Source organism: Symphalangus syndactylus, chromosome 1, assembly GCF_028878055.3.
Source record: "Symphalangus syndactylus isolate Jambi chromosome 1, NHGRI_mSymSyn1-v2.1_pri, whole genome shotgun sequence".
Taxonomy (NCBI): Eukaryota; Metazoa; Chordata; class Mammalia; order Primates; family Hylobatidae; genus Symphalangus; species Symphalangus syndactylus.
In genome coordinates this window covers 64,634,099-64,652,130 of record NC_072423.2, presented here as the reverse complement: position 1 = coordinate 64,652,130, position 18,032 = coordinate 64,634,099, and the positions used below count along the sequence as shown (strand labels likewise).

General features: G+C 42.9%; 1 non-coding gene across 1 annotated transcript; it reads right to left on the bottom strand.

Annotated features, from left to right (window-relative positions):
- Positions 1 to 7,414: 7,414 nt before the first annotated feature.
- On the bottom strand, positions 7,415 to 7,545 carry LOC129461636 (U6atac minor spliceosomal RNA). The gene has a single exon (XR_008650632.1). It is a non-coding gene; the product is annotated as a U6atac minor spliceosomal RNA (small nuclear RNA).
- Positions 7,546 to 18,032: the final 10,487 nt, after the last annotated feature.

Sequence of the window (18,032 nt, the reverse complement as noted above, 5' to 3'; positions counted from 1 at the left end):
TATATATATATATATATATATATGTATATATATATACACACACATACACACACACACAAACGGCCAATAAACACATGAAAGTTTTCAACCTCATTAATCATAAGGAAAATGAAAATTAAAACCACAGCAGCAGCCAGGCATGGTGGCTCACACCTGTAATCCCAGCACTTTGGGAGGCTGAGGCAGGATGACTTGAGGTCAGGAGTTCAAGACCAGCCTGGTCAACATGGAGAAAACCTGTCTCTACCAAAAATTTAAAAAATTAGCCAGGTGTGGTGACACACACCTGTAATCCCAGCTATTCGAGAGGCTGAGGCGGGGGAATCACTTGAACCCAGGAGGGGGAGGTTGCAGTGAGCCAAGATCTTGCCACTGCACTCCAGCCTGGGTGACAGAGTGAGACTCTGTCTAAAAACAAAAAACCAAAAACCAAAAAACAACAACAAAAGAACACCACAATAGCATACCTAACAAGACTCCTACCAGAATGACACAAATTATAGTGACTGACAACACCAAGTATTGGTGAAGATGTGGAGCAACTGGGACTCTCATATACATCTCATGAAAGTGTAAATTGGCACAGCTCCTCAGAAAACTCTGAGTCAGGATTTAATAAAAACGAACACATGCCCACCTTACATTCAACAATTCCTCTCCTAGGCATATACCCAACAGATATGTGTAAATCTGTGTAAGAAAAGACACATAGAAAAATGTTCATTAAAGCACCTTTTTGTAATAGCCAAAACCTAGAAACAATAAAATGTTCATCAGCAGGCTGGGCATGGTGGCTCATGCCTGTAGTCCTAGCACTTTGCGAGGCCAAGGCAGGTAAGTTGTCTGAGCTCAGGAGTTTGAGACCAGCCCAGGGAATATGGTGAAACCCCGTCTCTACTAAAAATACAAAAAATTAGCCAGGCGTGGTGGTGTGCACCTGCAATCCCAGCTAATCTGGAGGCTGAGACAGGAGAATTGCTTGAGCCTGGGAGGCAGAAGTTGCAGTGAGCTGAGATTGCACCATTGCACTCCAGCTTGGGCAACAGAGCAAGGCTCCGTCTCAAAAAAAAAAAAAAAAAGTTCAACAGAACATATAAATATGCTATATTTATACAATGAAATACTATACAGCAAGAAGAAGGAACTACTGTTGAATACAGCAATGTACATGAATCTCACAAACATTACATTAAGCAAAAGATGACAGACACAAAGAGGTACATATTGCATGGTTCCATTTATATGCTTCAAAATTAGGCAAAACTTATGGTGATGACAGTTAGGATAATGGTTACTTTTTGTAGGTAGTGATGGAAACAGGAAAGGGGACTACTTAAGGGGAATTTAGGGTGTTGACAATTGTTTGATTTCCTTTTTGGGTAGTGCATACATACATGTGTTCACCTATTGAGCAATAAACCCATGACTTTATACTCTTCTGTGTGTATAAATGTCGAGAAAAGTCTACTCTAAAAAATGTTGTTTAACAGAGAGGATACAGTTTTCATGATGCTTGTGAGGAGCTTAAATTTTTTTCGTAAAATGAGTGGGGGAAAAGCAACATTTCTAAATCGCCAGTTCTTTTATATGTGACTTTAAGTGTGAAACAAAATTAAAATTAAATATTATAAGTAAAAATATACAGTTGCAAACATTTTAAAAATATTGCATCACCTTTTACTTAACATAAAAAACATATTTTACATTACTAAAAATCATTATAAATACAATTTCTGATGTGTAATGTAGATTCAAGATTTGTAAACCCTCTCCTACTGCAAGACTGAGTTATTTTAAATTTAGGGATATTATCTAAAATGCTGCAATGAATATCTTGGTGCATTTTTTTTATAGTTCAAATTATTTCCAGATGTGGAATTACTGGGTTAGAGAGTATAGAGGTTTTTAACTCTTAATATATATTATCAAATTGCTCTCCTAAGGGGCTGCTCTGATATATGCACCTACCAGTAACGTATGATTGTGCTTACTTCCTAAAATTTCACTGTTTTGTCTGTTTCTTTGATAATTTGTGAAAAATGTGAGACTAACACTTCAAAAATGCTGCATGTGCTGAAAATATCTTGTTTGCATTTGTCTGCACAATGGATTTATAAGCCATATAAGAATGTTTATTACCTAAATAATGTTGACCAACTTTAAAAATGCCTCTGTTAAGCCAGTGGTGGCATGCACTAGCACCAGCTGCTCAGGAGGCTGAGGCAGGTGGATTGATTATGCCCAGGAATTCAAGTCCAGTCTGGGCAACATAGTGAGACTCTGTCTTTAAGTTAAAAAAAAAAAAAATCTATGTTGGCTAGATATTTGAAGAGTTATTTCAAACCTTCTTGTTTCCAGTTGTATCTTAGAAATAAAAATTATTTGTAAATATTTCAGTATGCATCCTAAAAGATAAGAACTCTTTTTTAAAAAACAAACTCTGGGCTGGGTGTGGTGGCTCACACCTGTAATCCTAGCACTTTGGGAGGCCGAGGAGGGTGGATCACAAGGTCAGGAGATCGAGACCATCCTGGCTAACACAGTGAAACCCCGTCTCTACTAAAAATACAAAAAAACTAGCTGGGTGTGGTGGTGGGCTCCTGTAGTCCCAGCTACTCGGGAGGCTGAGGCAGGAGAATGGTGTGAACCCAGGAGGCGGAGCTTGCAATGAGCCAAGATCACGCCACTACACTCCAGCCTGGGCAACAGAGCGAGACTCCATCTCAAAAAAAAAAAAAAAAAAAAAAAAAAAAAACTCTGATTACACCTAAAAAGATATATTTAATTTCATTAAATACCCAGTCAGCAATCACCTTTTCCCAATTTTCTTATAAATGTGAGGGGCTTTTTTCCTTTTTTTAAATTTAGATTTAATATGTCTAGATTTATTGTTGTGAATGATGCTGAAGAAAGTGGTTCTTAGCCCTGTACAGTCCCTATAGTCTGATATCTGATGTACATGTTCACCTATGACCTGTTTTTCCTGTAAGTTGGTAGGTCTTTAGGCTTGATAAAATTCAGATTTTATGAAAATCAAGATTTCTTATATACACATATACTTCCCTCAGGAGGAGTATAATGTCCAAGTGTCTGTGTTTTTAAGTTTGTAGCCATTGAGGGTCATTGCCTAGATAACGAATTCATCAGGGCTTGCAAAATGGTGATGAATTTTATCACTTCTTCCTTTGTGAGTTGGAATACCTCAATTAAGGAAATCTTCCCCAACTCTGCAATTACCCTGAGATAGTGTTTATACAGGAAGGGCAGATTAAATGCTTTCTCTACCAGTTTTCAAAATAATGGTTCCTTTGTATTTCCGCAGGTGAACTAGTTTTATTTGGTTTTGAGTATCATTATGATTTAAAAGACTTAAACATATTTGATGTGATTCAATCCAATGTAGTTATTATCCCTTTTAATGTGGAAATGGGCACTTTTTTTTTTTGAGACAGATTCTTGCTCTGTCACCCAGGCTGGAGTGCAGTGGCATCATCATAGCTCACTGCGACCTCTGCCTCCAGGGTTCAGATGATTCTCCTGCCTCAGCCTCCCGAGTAGCTGGGTCTACAGGTGCCTGCCTCTAAACTCGGCTAACTTTTTGTATTTTAGTAGAGATGGGGTTTCACCATATTGCCCAGGGTGGTCTCGAACTCCGGAGCTCAAGCAATCCGAGTGCTCAAGCAATCTACCTGTGTCAGCCTCCCAAAGTGTTAGGATTAAAGGCGGGAGCCACTGTGCTCCACAAAATGGGCATGTTGTTGACAAGTAGGAACTTATTTAAATTGGCTATGTCCTTTTGAGATGAATGCAAATTTTTTTTTTTTTTTTTTTTTTTTTTTTGAGACAGAGTTTCGCTCTTGTTGCCCAGGCTGGAGTGCAATGGCGCAATCTCAGCTCACTGCAACCTCTGCCTCCCGGGATGAAGTGATTCTCCTGCCTCAGCCTCCCAAGTAGCTGGGATTACAGGCACATGCCACCACACCCGGCTAATTTTTTGTATTTTTAGTAGAGATAGGATTTTGCCATGTTGGCCAGGCTGGTCTGGAACTCCTGGCCTCAAGCGATCTGCCCACCTCAGCCTCCCAAAGTGCTGAGATTATAGGCGTGAGCCACAGCACCCAGCCCATTTACTTTAGAATTAATATAAATAAATTGAAAGAAGTTATTTGGGTAAGCAAGAGTGAGAGAAAAAGGCCTGGTTTGGTGGCTCATGTCTGTAATCCCAGCACTTTGGGAAGCCAAGGTGGGTTGATCCCTTGTGGTCAGGAGTTGGAGACCAGCCTCGTCAACATGGCAAAACCTCATTTCTACAAAAAATTAAAAAAAAAAAAATTAGTCTGGCATGGTGGCATGCAACTGTAGTCCCAGCTACACCGGAGAATTGCTTGAGCCTGGAAGGCGGAGGTTGCAGTGAGCTGAGATTACACCACTGTACTCCAGCCTGGAGACAGAGTGAGACCCCATCACAAAAAAAAAAAAAAAAAAAAAAAGAAAAAGAAAAAGAAAAGTAAGAGAAACAAACGCCAATATTCCCAGAACCACATAAAATCCCTGCTAACCGGTCACATGTCTATCTGAGTGACTTGCTGTGCACATATAAATGTAAATGTAGGTTTTAGATTAATACAACCTGTGACTTATATAATAATGTCTATATACATATTTCAAGATCTATATGATTATTTTTAGTTTTTAAAATATTTTTATATTAATTACTGATTTTTAATCCTCCAAATGACTAGCGCAACATATAACACAAGTATAGCTAAGGCTATTTGCTAAATTGGGGGCTAAGGAATAGGACAATAAATTTAACTGTGATTTAGTTGACGTCATAGAGCAAATGTCAGAACTGAGAAGGAAACCTTGAGTTATCTATTTTTTTTTTTCTTGAGACAGGGTTTCACTCTGTGGAGCGCAGTGGCACAATCATGGCTCACTGCAACCTCTGCCCTCCAGGCTCAAGCAATCCTCCAGAGTAGCTGGGACTACAGACGCCTGCCACCATGCTGAGCTATTTTTTTTTAAATTTTTCATAAAGGCCAAGTTTTGCCATGTTGCCCAGGCTGGTCTTGAACTCCTGGGCTCAAGCAATCTGCCCGCCTCAGCCTCCCAAAGTGCTGGGATTATAGGCATGAGCCACCTTGCCTGGCCATCTTTTATTTATTTATTCTTTCCCTGCCCTATCTTATGGTGCTGAACTTTGAGTTATTTTGTTCTCAAACCCATTGTTGACCCCTCCCAGCCATTCTTAATGCTCAGGGCTTTGGGGCAAACATGCTGGGATTACCTGTAGCCCCTTTATTGGCAGCATTGTATGATCCTGGAGGTTTGGGGGGCAGCATCACTGGCCTAACCCCTTTAGGATTGTATTAACGCTGTAAGAAAAGGAATAAAATATGGGCCTCTTCGAGAGAACAGAAACCTCACCCTTTTCAGAAGGTTAAATTTTGTCCTGTTTTCAACACTATTTTGAGCTTAAACTACTCATCCATTTCAAATTAAATTGCCTAAGAAAAGAACTTGAGCATAATGCATAAAGGACACAGTTTTTGGAGACAGAGACGTAACTTTAAATTCTGGTTCTACCACTTTTGGCGTCTCTATGTCTCAGTTTTGTTATGTGTAGAATGGAGATAACACTGTTCAGGAACGATCAATATTAGGATTCCATGAGGAAATTTAGATAGCACTAACCGAATATAGCACTCAACAAATATCTAATGCTATTATTAACATTAGTGCTTAGCAGGATGTCAGGCTATTGGAAGCCAGTAGATGTTAGCTAATTGTTTTATTAAGTAAAAATTCTCAAGGTAAGTGTTAGGATTCCCCGAGGGTTCCTCTGTGGCTGCTGACATTGACAAAAGAGAGGTGACAATTTAGGGGAGAGAGGTCTTGACTTACTCAGATTAGTAGGCATAGCCTGGTGGCAGAAGAGTCTGAACCTGAGAAAATAAGGCTTAGAGACCTACAGAGACCCACTTACGGAGCCAGGTGCCTTGCTGTGGTATCACCAGTGGCCACTTCCAAGGGGCAGGATTTACACACCTGCTAGCTGTGTATTGAGGAATTGAGCGGGAAAAGTTCTAGATCTCAGATTTTTGCTCTCCAATGTACTAATTCAAGGCTTCCTTGGGCAGGTGGGCTGGCAGGCATGTGTGCAGAGAGCAGACCCAAGGCTCAGGAGCAACCCCTTTCCTCCTCCCAGAAGCTGGGATATTGTATTCCAGTAATCCTGCCCTACCCCTTCCAATGCACACTCACGTGCAGACAGAACCCCTTTCCATGGGGCTCTCCGGTAGGACTGCTGCCCTGGGGGAAGGACTGAGCTCATCAGATTGAACATCCTAAGTGCTGTGACACGGAACTCTAGGGACCTCCTTTCAATTCATCTTTTTTTGTCACTTTTTTCCCCTTCCTTCCTTCCTCCCTCCCTCCTGCTTCTCTTCCCTTCCCTTCCCTTCCCTTCCCTTCCCTTCCCTTGCCTCCCCTTCCCCTTCCCCTTCTCCTTCCCCTTTCCCTTTCCCTTCCTTTCCCTTTCTTTCTCTTTTTTCTTTCTTTCTCTCTTTTTCTTCCTTTCTTCCTTCCTTTCTCTTCTTTCTCTTTCTTTCTTTCTTTCTCTTTTTCTTTCTTTCTCTCTTTCTTTTCTCTCTCTCCCTCCCTCCCTTCTTTCTTTCTCTTTCTTTCTGTCCTTTCTTTTCTTTCTTTCCCTTTCTTTCTTTCTTTTTCTTTTTTTTTTTTTTTTTTTTTTTTTTTGAGACGGAGTCTCGCTGTCGCCCAGGCTGCAGTGCAGTGGCGCAATCTCAGCTCACTGCAAGCTCTGCCTCCCGGGTTCACGCCATTCTCCTGCCTCAGCCTCCCGAGTAGCTGGGACTACAGGCGCCCGCCATCGCGCCCGGCTAATTTTTTGTATTTTTAGTAGAGACGGGGTTTCACCATGGTCTCGATCTCCTGACCTCGTGATCCACCCGCCTCGGCCTCCCAAAGTGCTGGGATTACAGGCGTGAGCCACCGCGCCCGGCCCTTTCTTTCTTTTTCTCTCTCCTTCTTTCTTTCTTGTTCTTTCCTTCTTTCCCTCCCTTCTTTCTTCCTTTCTCTTTTCTTTTCTTTTCTTTCTCCTGAGACAGAGTCTCCCTCTGTTGCCCAGACTGATGTGAACTTCTGGCTTCAAGTGATGCTCCTACCGCGGCCTCTCAAAGTGCTGGAGTTATAATTGTGAGCCACCATGCTCAGCCTCTCACCTTTTTTCTATGTCTTTTTTCTTTTTTAAAAACAAACAAACAAACAAACAGAGAGAGATGGGTTCTTACCATGTTGGCCAGGTTGGTCTTGCACTCCTGGCCTCAAGCAATCCTCCCACCTTGGTCTCCCAAAGTGCTAGGATTACAGGCATAAGCCACCACATCCAGCTTAAAAATGATGCTTTAGATGATGCCACAAAATAGGTGGAAATGTCTTAAGTGCATGTTAGTTGTTAGGCCTGAGGGCCTCTTCCATCCTTGTCAAGGGGAGTGCTAACCAGTCTCTCCTTTCAACACTCACCTTTGAAAAATTCCAAGCCTACATAAAAGTTGAGAGAATAGCACCCTGGACACCATGATATCCTTCATCTAAAACTCACCAGTTCTTTCAACTGACATTTGAGCACCCACTATGTGCTAGGTGCTGTGATAGCCTTTGGGTGCATAAAAGGAAGTGAGTCTTGGCTCCTGAGCACAAACTTGCTCAGGCTTATCAGAAAAAGGAGACCACAAAACAAAACCCTATAGTATGGCCTGATAATATTTTGTTACTGCAGGCATAAAGAACTGGAGGAATAGATGGAGAGGAGTCACTTTCTGATTGGACATCAGAGAATGTCTCTAGTGATGGTAGTATTCCAGAGAGGCAGGCTGTGGGCTCAGGAGCAGCGTGGGTGAAGGCATAGGGATTTGGCCAGCCCTGACAGATTTGGAAAATGGCAACTCAATTCAGAAAGTTCCAGCTCTGGTCCCAGGAGGCCTCAGGGGCATGGGGTTCGGTAGGAGCACCATGGCTATGAGTAGGGACAGTAGGTTCACAATGCTGGCTCTAGGCGACAGTGAAGCTGACCAGTCTAAAAGCTTAGGCCAAAAATATTTTCCTATGCTTCTTCAGGAAAGAAAAATAAAATGTTTGCCAGGTCTGGTGGCTGTTGGGATCTTGCTTGAAGATTAAGGGCTGTTGAATTACGTAAGGTGACTCAGGGGTCTTGGGGTCACTCAGCATGGACATGTCAGGTATGGTACCTGGAATGCACATGTTGGCCTTAGTGAGATCTTGGGGCCTCTGTCTTTCAGCAATAACTTGCTTCCCACTTCCTGGAATCAATCAGAAGAGAGCCTTGTATATAATCACCCTGAATTGTTACCACTCAGGCTTTTTTTTTTTTTTTTTGACAGAGTCTTGCTGTGTTGCCCAGGCTGGAGTGCAGTGGCCCGATCTTGGCTCACTACAACCTCTGCCTCCTGGGTTCAAGGGATTCTCCTGCCTCAGCCTCCCAAGTAGCTGGGATTACAGGCAACTGCCACCACGCCTGGCTAATTTTTGTATGTTTAGTAGATACAGGGGCTTCACCATATTGGCCAGGCTGGTCTCGAATTCCTGGCCTCAAGGCAGATTCCTGCCTCGGCCTCCCAAAGTGCTGAGATTATAGGCGTGAGCCACTGAGCCTGGCCAACAACTCCATTTTGAGTGAAAAGGAATTAACCCTCTTTACTTATTTGAAAAGAAGCAAGGATGACATTTGAAATGTAAGGAAGACCTTGGCTGGGTGTGGTGACTCACACCTGTAATTCCAGCACTTTGGGAGGCCGAGGGGAGGGGATCACCTGAGATCAGGAGTTCAAGACCAGCCTGGCCAATATGGTGAAACTCCATCTCTACTAAAAATGCAAAAATTAGCCAGGCGTCATGGTGGGCAACTGTAATCGTAGCTACTTGGGAGGCTGAGGCAAGAGAATCACTTGAACACAAGAAGCGGAGGTTACAGTGAGCGGAGATCACACCAATGCACTCCAGCCTGGGTGACAGAGCGAGACTCCGTCTCAAAAAAAAAACAAAGAAAGAAAGAAAGGAAGACCTATGAAAGGATGCAGAACTCATTTGCCTTCCAAAGAGAGCAGCATCTCTCAGTTTTTCCAAATGGCTCTGAAGAGATTGACAGTACAGACTGGCCTTGGCCATAACTTCTCATTGCTGAAGTGTTCTCATACTGTGGTCAAAAAGGCTAAGCCCTCCCATGCATAACTATATTTGCTTTAACTTTTTCATTTAACCCTTAAGAAAACAACTCATAAGAATTGAAAGCTGTGACCTCTATGACCTCCCCTCAGATATCTAAATTTTATCATCTTACCTGTAGAAAGAGCTGGTTTAGCTGGCTTAATTTGTGTAAATAGAATATTGCCTTTTCCTTGGAGTTCTTCAGATAAGATACTGTGGTGGTCTCACTTCAGGAGGGGCTGTGGCAGAGAAGGCAGAGATTGCTGGCAGAACCCCCATCTTTTTGCTTCTGGGGTCATAAAGAAATTCTCCTACACTGGGTGAACTGTGAGATAGGATCCTTTTTCCCACATCTGACATGTGGGCCTGTAAACCAAACTTGGGGTTCCACTTTGGCCCTCAGGCTGCATCGGTGTCTTGCTGGGCATGGCAGTGGTTTCACCGGTCAGATGGCATGCTCCATGCCCGCAGGGAAGGGCATTAAAGTGCTCTCTTAGATTAGAATGCTTTCTGAGAGCACAAAGGTTCTCATGAAGTTTCTCTCTCATTCCCTGTGGCTTCAGGGCAGCAGAGTGAAATAGGAAGAGATGGAGGCTTTACCTCCCTAAAGACATGCTAACTTTTATTCCTGACTGTGGCACTGCAGTACCTTGAGAAAATTGAAGTTGCCCTTTATGTAAAAAATAAGGGAAAAAACCCAAAATGTGCTTATGATTTTTTGTCTACTTCCATGTCTAATGGTATATTCAGATGGCAATGGATGATTGCTAGCAGATTTTGGACCAAAGAATTAAATTATTGACATTTTTGGCTGGGAGCAGTGGCTCATGCCTGTAATCCCAGCACTTTGGGAGACCCAGAGGGGTGGATCACTTGAGGCCAGGGGTTCAAGACCAGCCTGGCCAACATGGTGAAATCTGGTATCTACTAAAAATACAAAACAGCCGGGCATGGTGGTGCAAGCCTGTAATCCCAGCTACTTGGGAGGTTGAGACAGGAGAGTCACTTGAACCCGGAAGGCGTAGATTGCAGTGAGCCGTGGTCTCAACAGTGTACTTCAGCCTGGGAGACAGAGCGAAACTCTGTCTCAAGAATACAAAACAAAACAAAACAAAACCAAAAACCAACCAAACAACCAACCAAACAAACAAACAACAATTTAAATAGAATTAAATTATTGACATTTTTGAAGGTCTGTTCTGTGTGACATAGAGACATTTAAATATGAATGTTGGTGGGGTGGTGGCTTACGCCTATAATCCCAGCACTTTGGGAGGCTCTGGTGGGCAGATCACTTGAGATCAGGAGTTCAAGACCAGTCTGGCCAACATGGTGAAACCCTGTCTCTACTAAAAATACAAAAATTAGCTGGGTGTGGTGGTGCATGCCTGTAGTCTCAGCTACTTGGGAGGCTGAGGCAGGAGAATCACTTGAACCCAGGAGGCAGAGGTTGCAGTGAGCCAAGATCATGCCACTGCACTCCACCCTGGGCGTCAGAGAGAGACTCCATCTCAAAGGAAACAAACAAACAAAAAGATGAATGTTATCTTTCTCCAAACAACTTAAAATCTTAAACACAAGGCACACAAGAGTTAGCAATGACTTAGTTGATGCTGAAGGTCAGAGGAAAGTCACAAGAGTGACAGCAGGAGCAGCCTGAGAAGGCTTCATGGATCAGAGGCAATGAATTAGCAGGCTTTACATTTGTGAAATGATATAATACATAAAATGTGTAAAAAGGAGTCTGGAATATCACAACAACGTGTTCAATTCTGGGGAAGAGATTGGGATTTGTTGTGGGGGATACTGAAAAAAGCAGTTGACTTTGATTATAGTCATGCATTACTTATATAATCAGTGGCGTGCTAGTAAAATTTTTTTTTCTTTTTTTGAGACAGGGTCTTTCTCTGTCACCTAGCCTGGAGTGCAGTGGCATGATCATCTATCACTATAGCCTTGACCTCCCAGGCCCAAGTGATCCTCCTAACCTCAGCCTCAGGAACAGCTGGGGCCATAGGTGTGCACCACTATGCCAAGCTGATTAAAAAAAAATTTTTTTTTTGTCAAGATGGGGTCTCACTATGTTGCCTAGGCTGGTCTCCAACTCTTGGCCTCAAGTTGTCCTCCTAACTTGGCCTCCCAAGTTCTGGGATTATTGGCATGAGGCACTGTGTCCAACCAAGTGCTAGTAAATTTTTCAGAAAAGCGCTCTTTTCCCATGGTCCCCAAAGTCCCTATTGTAGTGTTTGTCAATTTCTATCATGTAAACGGTAGATACTTCTACTGTGGCTGATTTTAAGCAACCAATATAAGGTCAAGTAGCTCAAAAATTTTTGAAAATTTAACAGTTTGAGCACTTATCATGTACCGAACTCCAAGTCAAGTGCTAGGGGAAGATTGGAAAAATATTATGGGCCAGGCATGGTGGCTCATGCCTGTAATCCCAGCACTTTGGGAGGCTGAGGCTGGTGGATCACTTGAGGTCAGGAGTTCGAGAGCAGCCTGGCCAACATGGTGAAACCCCATCTCTAATAAAAATACAAAAATTATCCAGGCATGATGGCAGGTATTTTAATCCCAGCTACTTGGGAGGCTGAGGCAGGAGAATCGCTTGAACCCATGAGGCAAGGGTTGCAGTGAGCTAAGATCATGCCACTGCACTCCAACCTGGGCGACAAGAGCAAAATTCCATCTCAAAAAAAAAAAATTATGATGTAGTCCTTGTCGACCTGGTGGCAGAAATACAGTAGGTGAGCTAAAAGAGGAACTAGAGGAAGGAGAATTAACTTTGGCAGGGTATGGGTAAAGGGGAGAATCAGAGGAGTTCTCTGAAAGAATGGATCCTCTAATAGATAGAGGATTGGGAAAGGCCCCAGGTGCAGAAGTGTATAAGACACTTGGGAATTTCAGGTTGCTCTTTGCACAAGATTATTGGCACAAAATGGAGAATAAGGCCAGAAAAGGGGGTTGGGACCATACGATCAAAAGTGTTGCATTTTGCTGTGCAGTAATGAGAGCTACTTACAGTATTTATTTATTTATTTATTTATTTATTTATTTATTTATTTTTGAGACAGAGTCTTGCTCAGTCATCTAGGCTGGAGTGCAGTGGTGTGATCTCAGCTCACTGCAACCTCCGCCTCCCTGGCTCAAGTGATTCTCCTGCCTCAGCCTCCCGAGTAGCTGGGACTGCAGACGCTGCGTGCCACCATGCCTGGCTAATTTTTGTATTTTTAGTAGAGATGGGGTTTCACTATGTTGGCCAGGCTGGTTTTGAACTCCTGACCTCAGGTGATTCACCCGTCTCAGCCTCCCAAAGTGCTGGGATTATAGGAATGAGTCATGGCACCTAGCCAGCTACTTACAGTTTTTGAGAAGCATCAGGCAATAACTCTGGTGGCACTATGGAGTCTCAGCTGAGACAGAGACCTGGACCAGAGGTCATCTTAATGTTTCCAGCAGAACATAATAAGAGCTTCAATGAAGGCAATGCAGCAGAGATAGAGATGGGATGGATTCAAGAAACATCTGGGGAGGAAGAATTGATCGAACAATGGATTGACTGAGATGAGTGCTCAGAAGGATGGCTTGCTTGAAGATAATACCTAGGACTTTGAAAAATGTTCACCCTTCCTTCTGTGGGGATGAATGGCTTCATCAGAAAAGAAAACAGGCATTTCTAAGAGTTTATGAAGTTTAGGACTTGGGAGCCCAGTTGGTTATTTTCTTTGCATCTCACTACTGACATCTGTAAGTCTGAAAGAGGGAAGGTCTGAGACGTGACTGGCAGGCCATCAAGATGTTTTGTTACTGAATTTGGATTTATGGATCCTGATTCTGAGTAGTTATGCTATTACAATGATGGCCTTTTGGTTTGGGATGGAGAGCATCTCACAAAATTGGGTAATAATGATTAACCCAGCAGTTTAGTGTATAAATACTAATTTCTACATGGAGCTTGAAAAGAGTAAGAGAAAGGGAGGAAATGGCAGATAAGCCTGTGATCCCAGCCACTCTGAAGAGTAATAGGCACAATGCAGAATGGAGAATAGGGAAGCAGGAGGAGCCTAGTGATTTACATGAGAAAACAGCTGGAAGGAGGCCAGAAACAATAGTGAGGTTTTAGACGTCTATATACAAACACACAGGGCATACGTAACAAACAGGGCAAACTGGGGATTATAACATAAGGCAGTAAAACATGATCTCATTGAAATCTTATAGGATAGGACCTGAGCCTGACATTCAGTTATGAAATCACATTTACATCCTATTTAAAAGAAACATAGCCATGAGGTGGGGAAGGAGATTGGTGTGTGTTGTAGAGAAACTAAGTGGAAGCCCATTGAAGAGCATAAAGACGAGTATTTAGAAGGAGATTTAATGTTAGAACATTAATGACTGGGTACAGTGGCTCACGCCTGTAATCCCAGCACTTTGGGAGGCCAAGGCAGGTGGATTGTTTGAATCCAGGAGTTTGAGATGAGACTGGGCAACATGGCAAAACTCTGTACAAAAAAATTACAAACATTAGCCTGGTGTGGTGGCATGTGCCTGTAGTCTCAGCTACTTGGGAGGCTGAGGTGGGAGGATCACTTGAGTCCGGGGAGGTCAAGGCTGCAGTGAACTGTGATTGTGCCACTGCACTCTAGTCTGGCAGTAGAGCAAGACTCTGTCTCAAATAAAATAAAATAAAGCAATTACTACATACCATTTGACCACAGAAAAAATAGGGAAAATATCAAATATAAAATTTGTATAAGACATTCAAAGAAAATCCCTTGAAAAACTTTAATGAGAAATATGAGTGATTTCATAAATTTTTATATCAATTTTTATACTTGAAATGGCCATGTATAGTTCTTGACAAAGACTTTTACAAAATGATCTCTTGAAATTCTCAATAGTCATCACTGATAAAAAATGGCCGGGTGCAGAGGCTTATGCCCGTAATTCTAGCACTTTGGGAGGTTGAGGCAGGTGGATCACCTGAACTCTGGAGTTTGAGACCAGCCTGGGCAACATGGCAAAACCCTGTCTCTACCAAAAATACAAAAAAATTAGCCAGGTGTGGTGGCACTCCTCTGTAGTCCCAGCTACTCAGGAGTCTGAGGCAGGAGAATCACTTGAACCCGGCTTGAACCTGGGAGGTGGAGGTTGCAGTGAGCAGAGATCATGCCACTGCACTCCAGCCTAGGTGACAAAGTGAGACTCTGTCTCAAAAAAAAAAAAAAAAAAAAGTAAAATGTTTTTGTAACTATTAAAAATGTGAAACAATTGAAATATAGGGAATCTAAGAATACTTCATTTTTTCACTGACAAATGCAATGTTGAAATTCATGTGATAAGGCCAATAGATTCTTTATTTTATTTTTTTTAGACGCATTCTTGCTCTGCTGCCCAGGCTGGAGTACAATGGCACGATCTTGGCTCACTGCAACCTCCACCTCCCAGGTTTAAGCGATTCTTCTGTCTTAGCCTCCTGAGTAACTCGGATTACAGGCTCCTGCCACCATGCCTGGCTAATTTTTGTATGTTTAGTAAAGATGGGATTTCACCATGTTGGCCAAGCTGGTCTCAAACTCCTGATCTCAAGTGATCTGCCTGCCTCTGCCTCTTGAAGTGCTGGGATTACAGGCGTGGGACACCACGCTTGGCCCCCCCTTTTTTTAATTTGTATAAGTTTATGGGGTACAAGCGCAATTTTATGATATGCTTACACTTTAGAGAGCTCAGGTCAGGGCTTTTAGGGTATCCAACACCCAAACAACATACATTGTATCCATTAAGTAATTTCTCATCATCCACCCCATTTCCCATCCTCTCACCCTTCTACTTCTCCATTGTGGATCATTCCACTCTCTTCCTCCTGGGGTACACAATTTTTAGTTCCCACTTATGAGTGAGAACATGTGATATTTGTCTTTCTGGGTCTGACTGGTTTCACTTAAGATAATGACCTGCAGTTCCATCCATGTTGCTGCAAAATACATGATTTCATTCTTTTTTATGGCTGAATAGTATTCTATTTTGTACATATACCATGTTTTCTTTATCCCTGTTGATGGACACTTAGGTTGATTCCATATCTTTGCCATTGTGAATAGTGCTGCTATAAGCATACGAGTGCATGTAACAAACAGATTCTTTATGATGGACAGACACACTCATGTCTTGCCTGTGGGCACAACCCTCCAGCCAGATTAATAACCACTTGTAGCCAGGGATCATGGGGCTGTTCAAAGGACTCTGATAAAAATCCAACAGTAGGAGCACCTAGGAAGTGTCAGGCCAGAGGCACCTTGATGCCCTTGGGTGGTCTATCTCTCTCTCTCTTTTTTTTTGAGATAGAGTTTCGCTGTTGTTGCCCAGGCTGGAGTGCAATGGTGCAATCTCGGCTCATGGCAACCTCTGTCTCCCAGGTTCAAGTGATTCTCCTGCCTCAGCCTCCCGAGTAGCTGGGATTACAGGCATGCACCACCACGCCTGGCTAATTTCGTATTTTTAGTAGAGACGGGGGTTTCTCCATGTTGGTCAGTCTGGTCTCGAACTCCCAACCTTAGGTGATCCACCTGCCTTGGCATCCCAAAGTGCTGGGATTATAGTCATGAGTCACTGAGCCCGGCTGGGTGGTCTATCTCTTTTGGAGCAAATCTCCATCAGTACCTGGGGATACGAATGGAATTGTGTCCCATCCCAACCAGATTCATATGTTGAAGTCCTAACTCCCAGTACCTCAGAATGTGACCTTATTTGGAAATAAGGTCTTTGTAAATATAATCAAGTCAAGATGAGGAATACTGGGCTAAGGTGGTCCTAATCCAATGATGAGTGTCCTTATTACACGAGGGAAATTGGACAGAGATACACAAAGAGGAGAAACAATGTGAAGAGACAGAGGCAGAAGATGACATTTATAAGGCAAGGAGAGAGGCCGGGAACAGATGGTCCCTTCACAGCCCTCAGAAGGAACAAGTCCTGTTGATACTATGAACATGGACTTCCAGCCTCCAGAACAGTGAGACAATACATTAGTGTTATTAAGCCTCTCCATCTGTGGTCTTTGTTACAGCGGCCCAGGCAAACTGTTTACAAAGGGAATAGGATTCAGCCTCTGAGAAGAGGAGGAGTCTGGCAAGGCCCAGGCAGGATGTTAGAGTAGCAGCCACGCAGGGGAGTGAAACTGCACCCCAGGGGAGGAAGAAAAATGAAAAAGAGGCACCTAGACAATGCCTGGTAGGCTTTGGGCTAACTCAGTGATATTAAAGCTACACAGCTCAGGGGCTTCCTCAGGACTAATCTTCCATCATTAAGTTAGGGCAGCAAGAACCTAGGAAGGTTGGCTGCCCCCGTGGAGAGGGGCCCGGTGGGTGGGTGAGGCTGGTGTATGTGGAAGTCCCCAGATACCCATGGTGGAGGGGGTGGAGGTAAGAGGTAGTTATATGGAATAAGGTTGAAAATTTTGGCTCAAAATTGGGAAGACTTTTATTTTTCTTTATGAAAACACTTGAAATTTAAAATGTCATAGGAAATTCAGAAAATAGAAATAGAGAAAGAAAAAAATTCCTACAATCTCACCAAATTCATCATGTATTTCCTTTGTCTTTCTTCATGTGTGTACATTTTAAATAGTTGGATTTAGAAAGTGTACCCATGCTTTGTTTTTGTTTTTGTTTTGAAAATGGAGTCTCACTCTGTTGCCCAGGCTAGAGTGCAGTGGTGCAATCTCGGCTCACTGCAACCACTGCCTCCTGGGTTCAAGCGATTCTCCTGCCTCAGCCTCCCAAGTAGCTGGGATTACATGTGCCCCCACCTCTAGCTAGATTTTTGTGTTTTTTGTATTTTTGTTGCCAGGCTGGTCTCAAACCCCTGAACTCAGCCAATCTGCCCACCTTGGACTCCCAAAGTGCTAGGATTACAGGCGTGAGCCACCAAGCCCCGCCCGAAAGTGTACATATACCTTGTATCCTGATTTTTAAATAAATGAAATTACAGTAAAAACATTTTCCCATTTTGCTACATGATGTCTCGTAAGTAGAAACTTTAATGGTTGTACAGGTCTATGGAATGGGTGAACCCTAAAGAATTATTATTCTATGGTTGGATGGTAAGGTTGTAGCTGGGTTCTTTCTTTTCAGTATTCTCTTTAAGGTTTCTTCCAGTACTGAGATTCTGTGCTTGGCAAAGAGAAATGCAAGCCACTTCTCTAATTCTTTTTAAGGGGGACCTTGTGAGATGCTCTGATGTATGTTACATTTAGTCAGATTTCTGTTGTTTCCTCTGAGTATCACTTTCACAAAAATAATTGTAAAAAATTTCTGTATTGTTGCCTATCCTGCATGGTTTTCGTTCGAATATGAAGAAAATATACGAAATCTGTATGAAGAATACAGGTATAATCTTCACTCAGATTCCCCCAAAGCAAATATTTTGCCTTACCATATTACAATGATCAAAATCAAGAAATTAGGCCGGGCGCGGTGGCTCACGCTTGTAATCCCAGCACTTTGGGAGGCCGAGGCGGGCGGATCACGAGGTCAGGAGATCAAGACCACGGTGAAACCCCATCTCTACTAAAAATACAAAAAATTAGCCGGGCGTGGTGGCGGGCGCCTGTAGTCCCAGCTACTCGGAGAGGCTGAGGCAGGAGAATGGCATGAACCCGGGAGGCGGAGCTTGCAGTGAGCCGAGATCGCGCCACTGCACTCCAGCCTGGGCGACAGAGCGAGACTCTGTCTCAAAAAAAAAAAAAAAAAAAAAAAAAAAAAAGAAAAGAAATTAAGTTT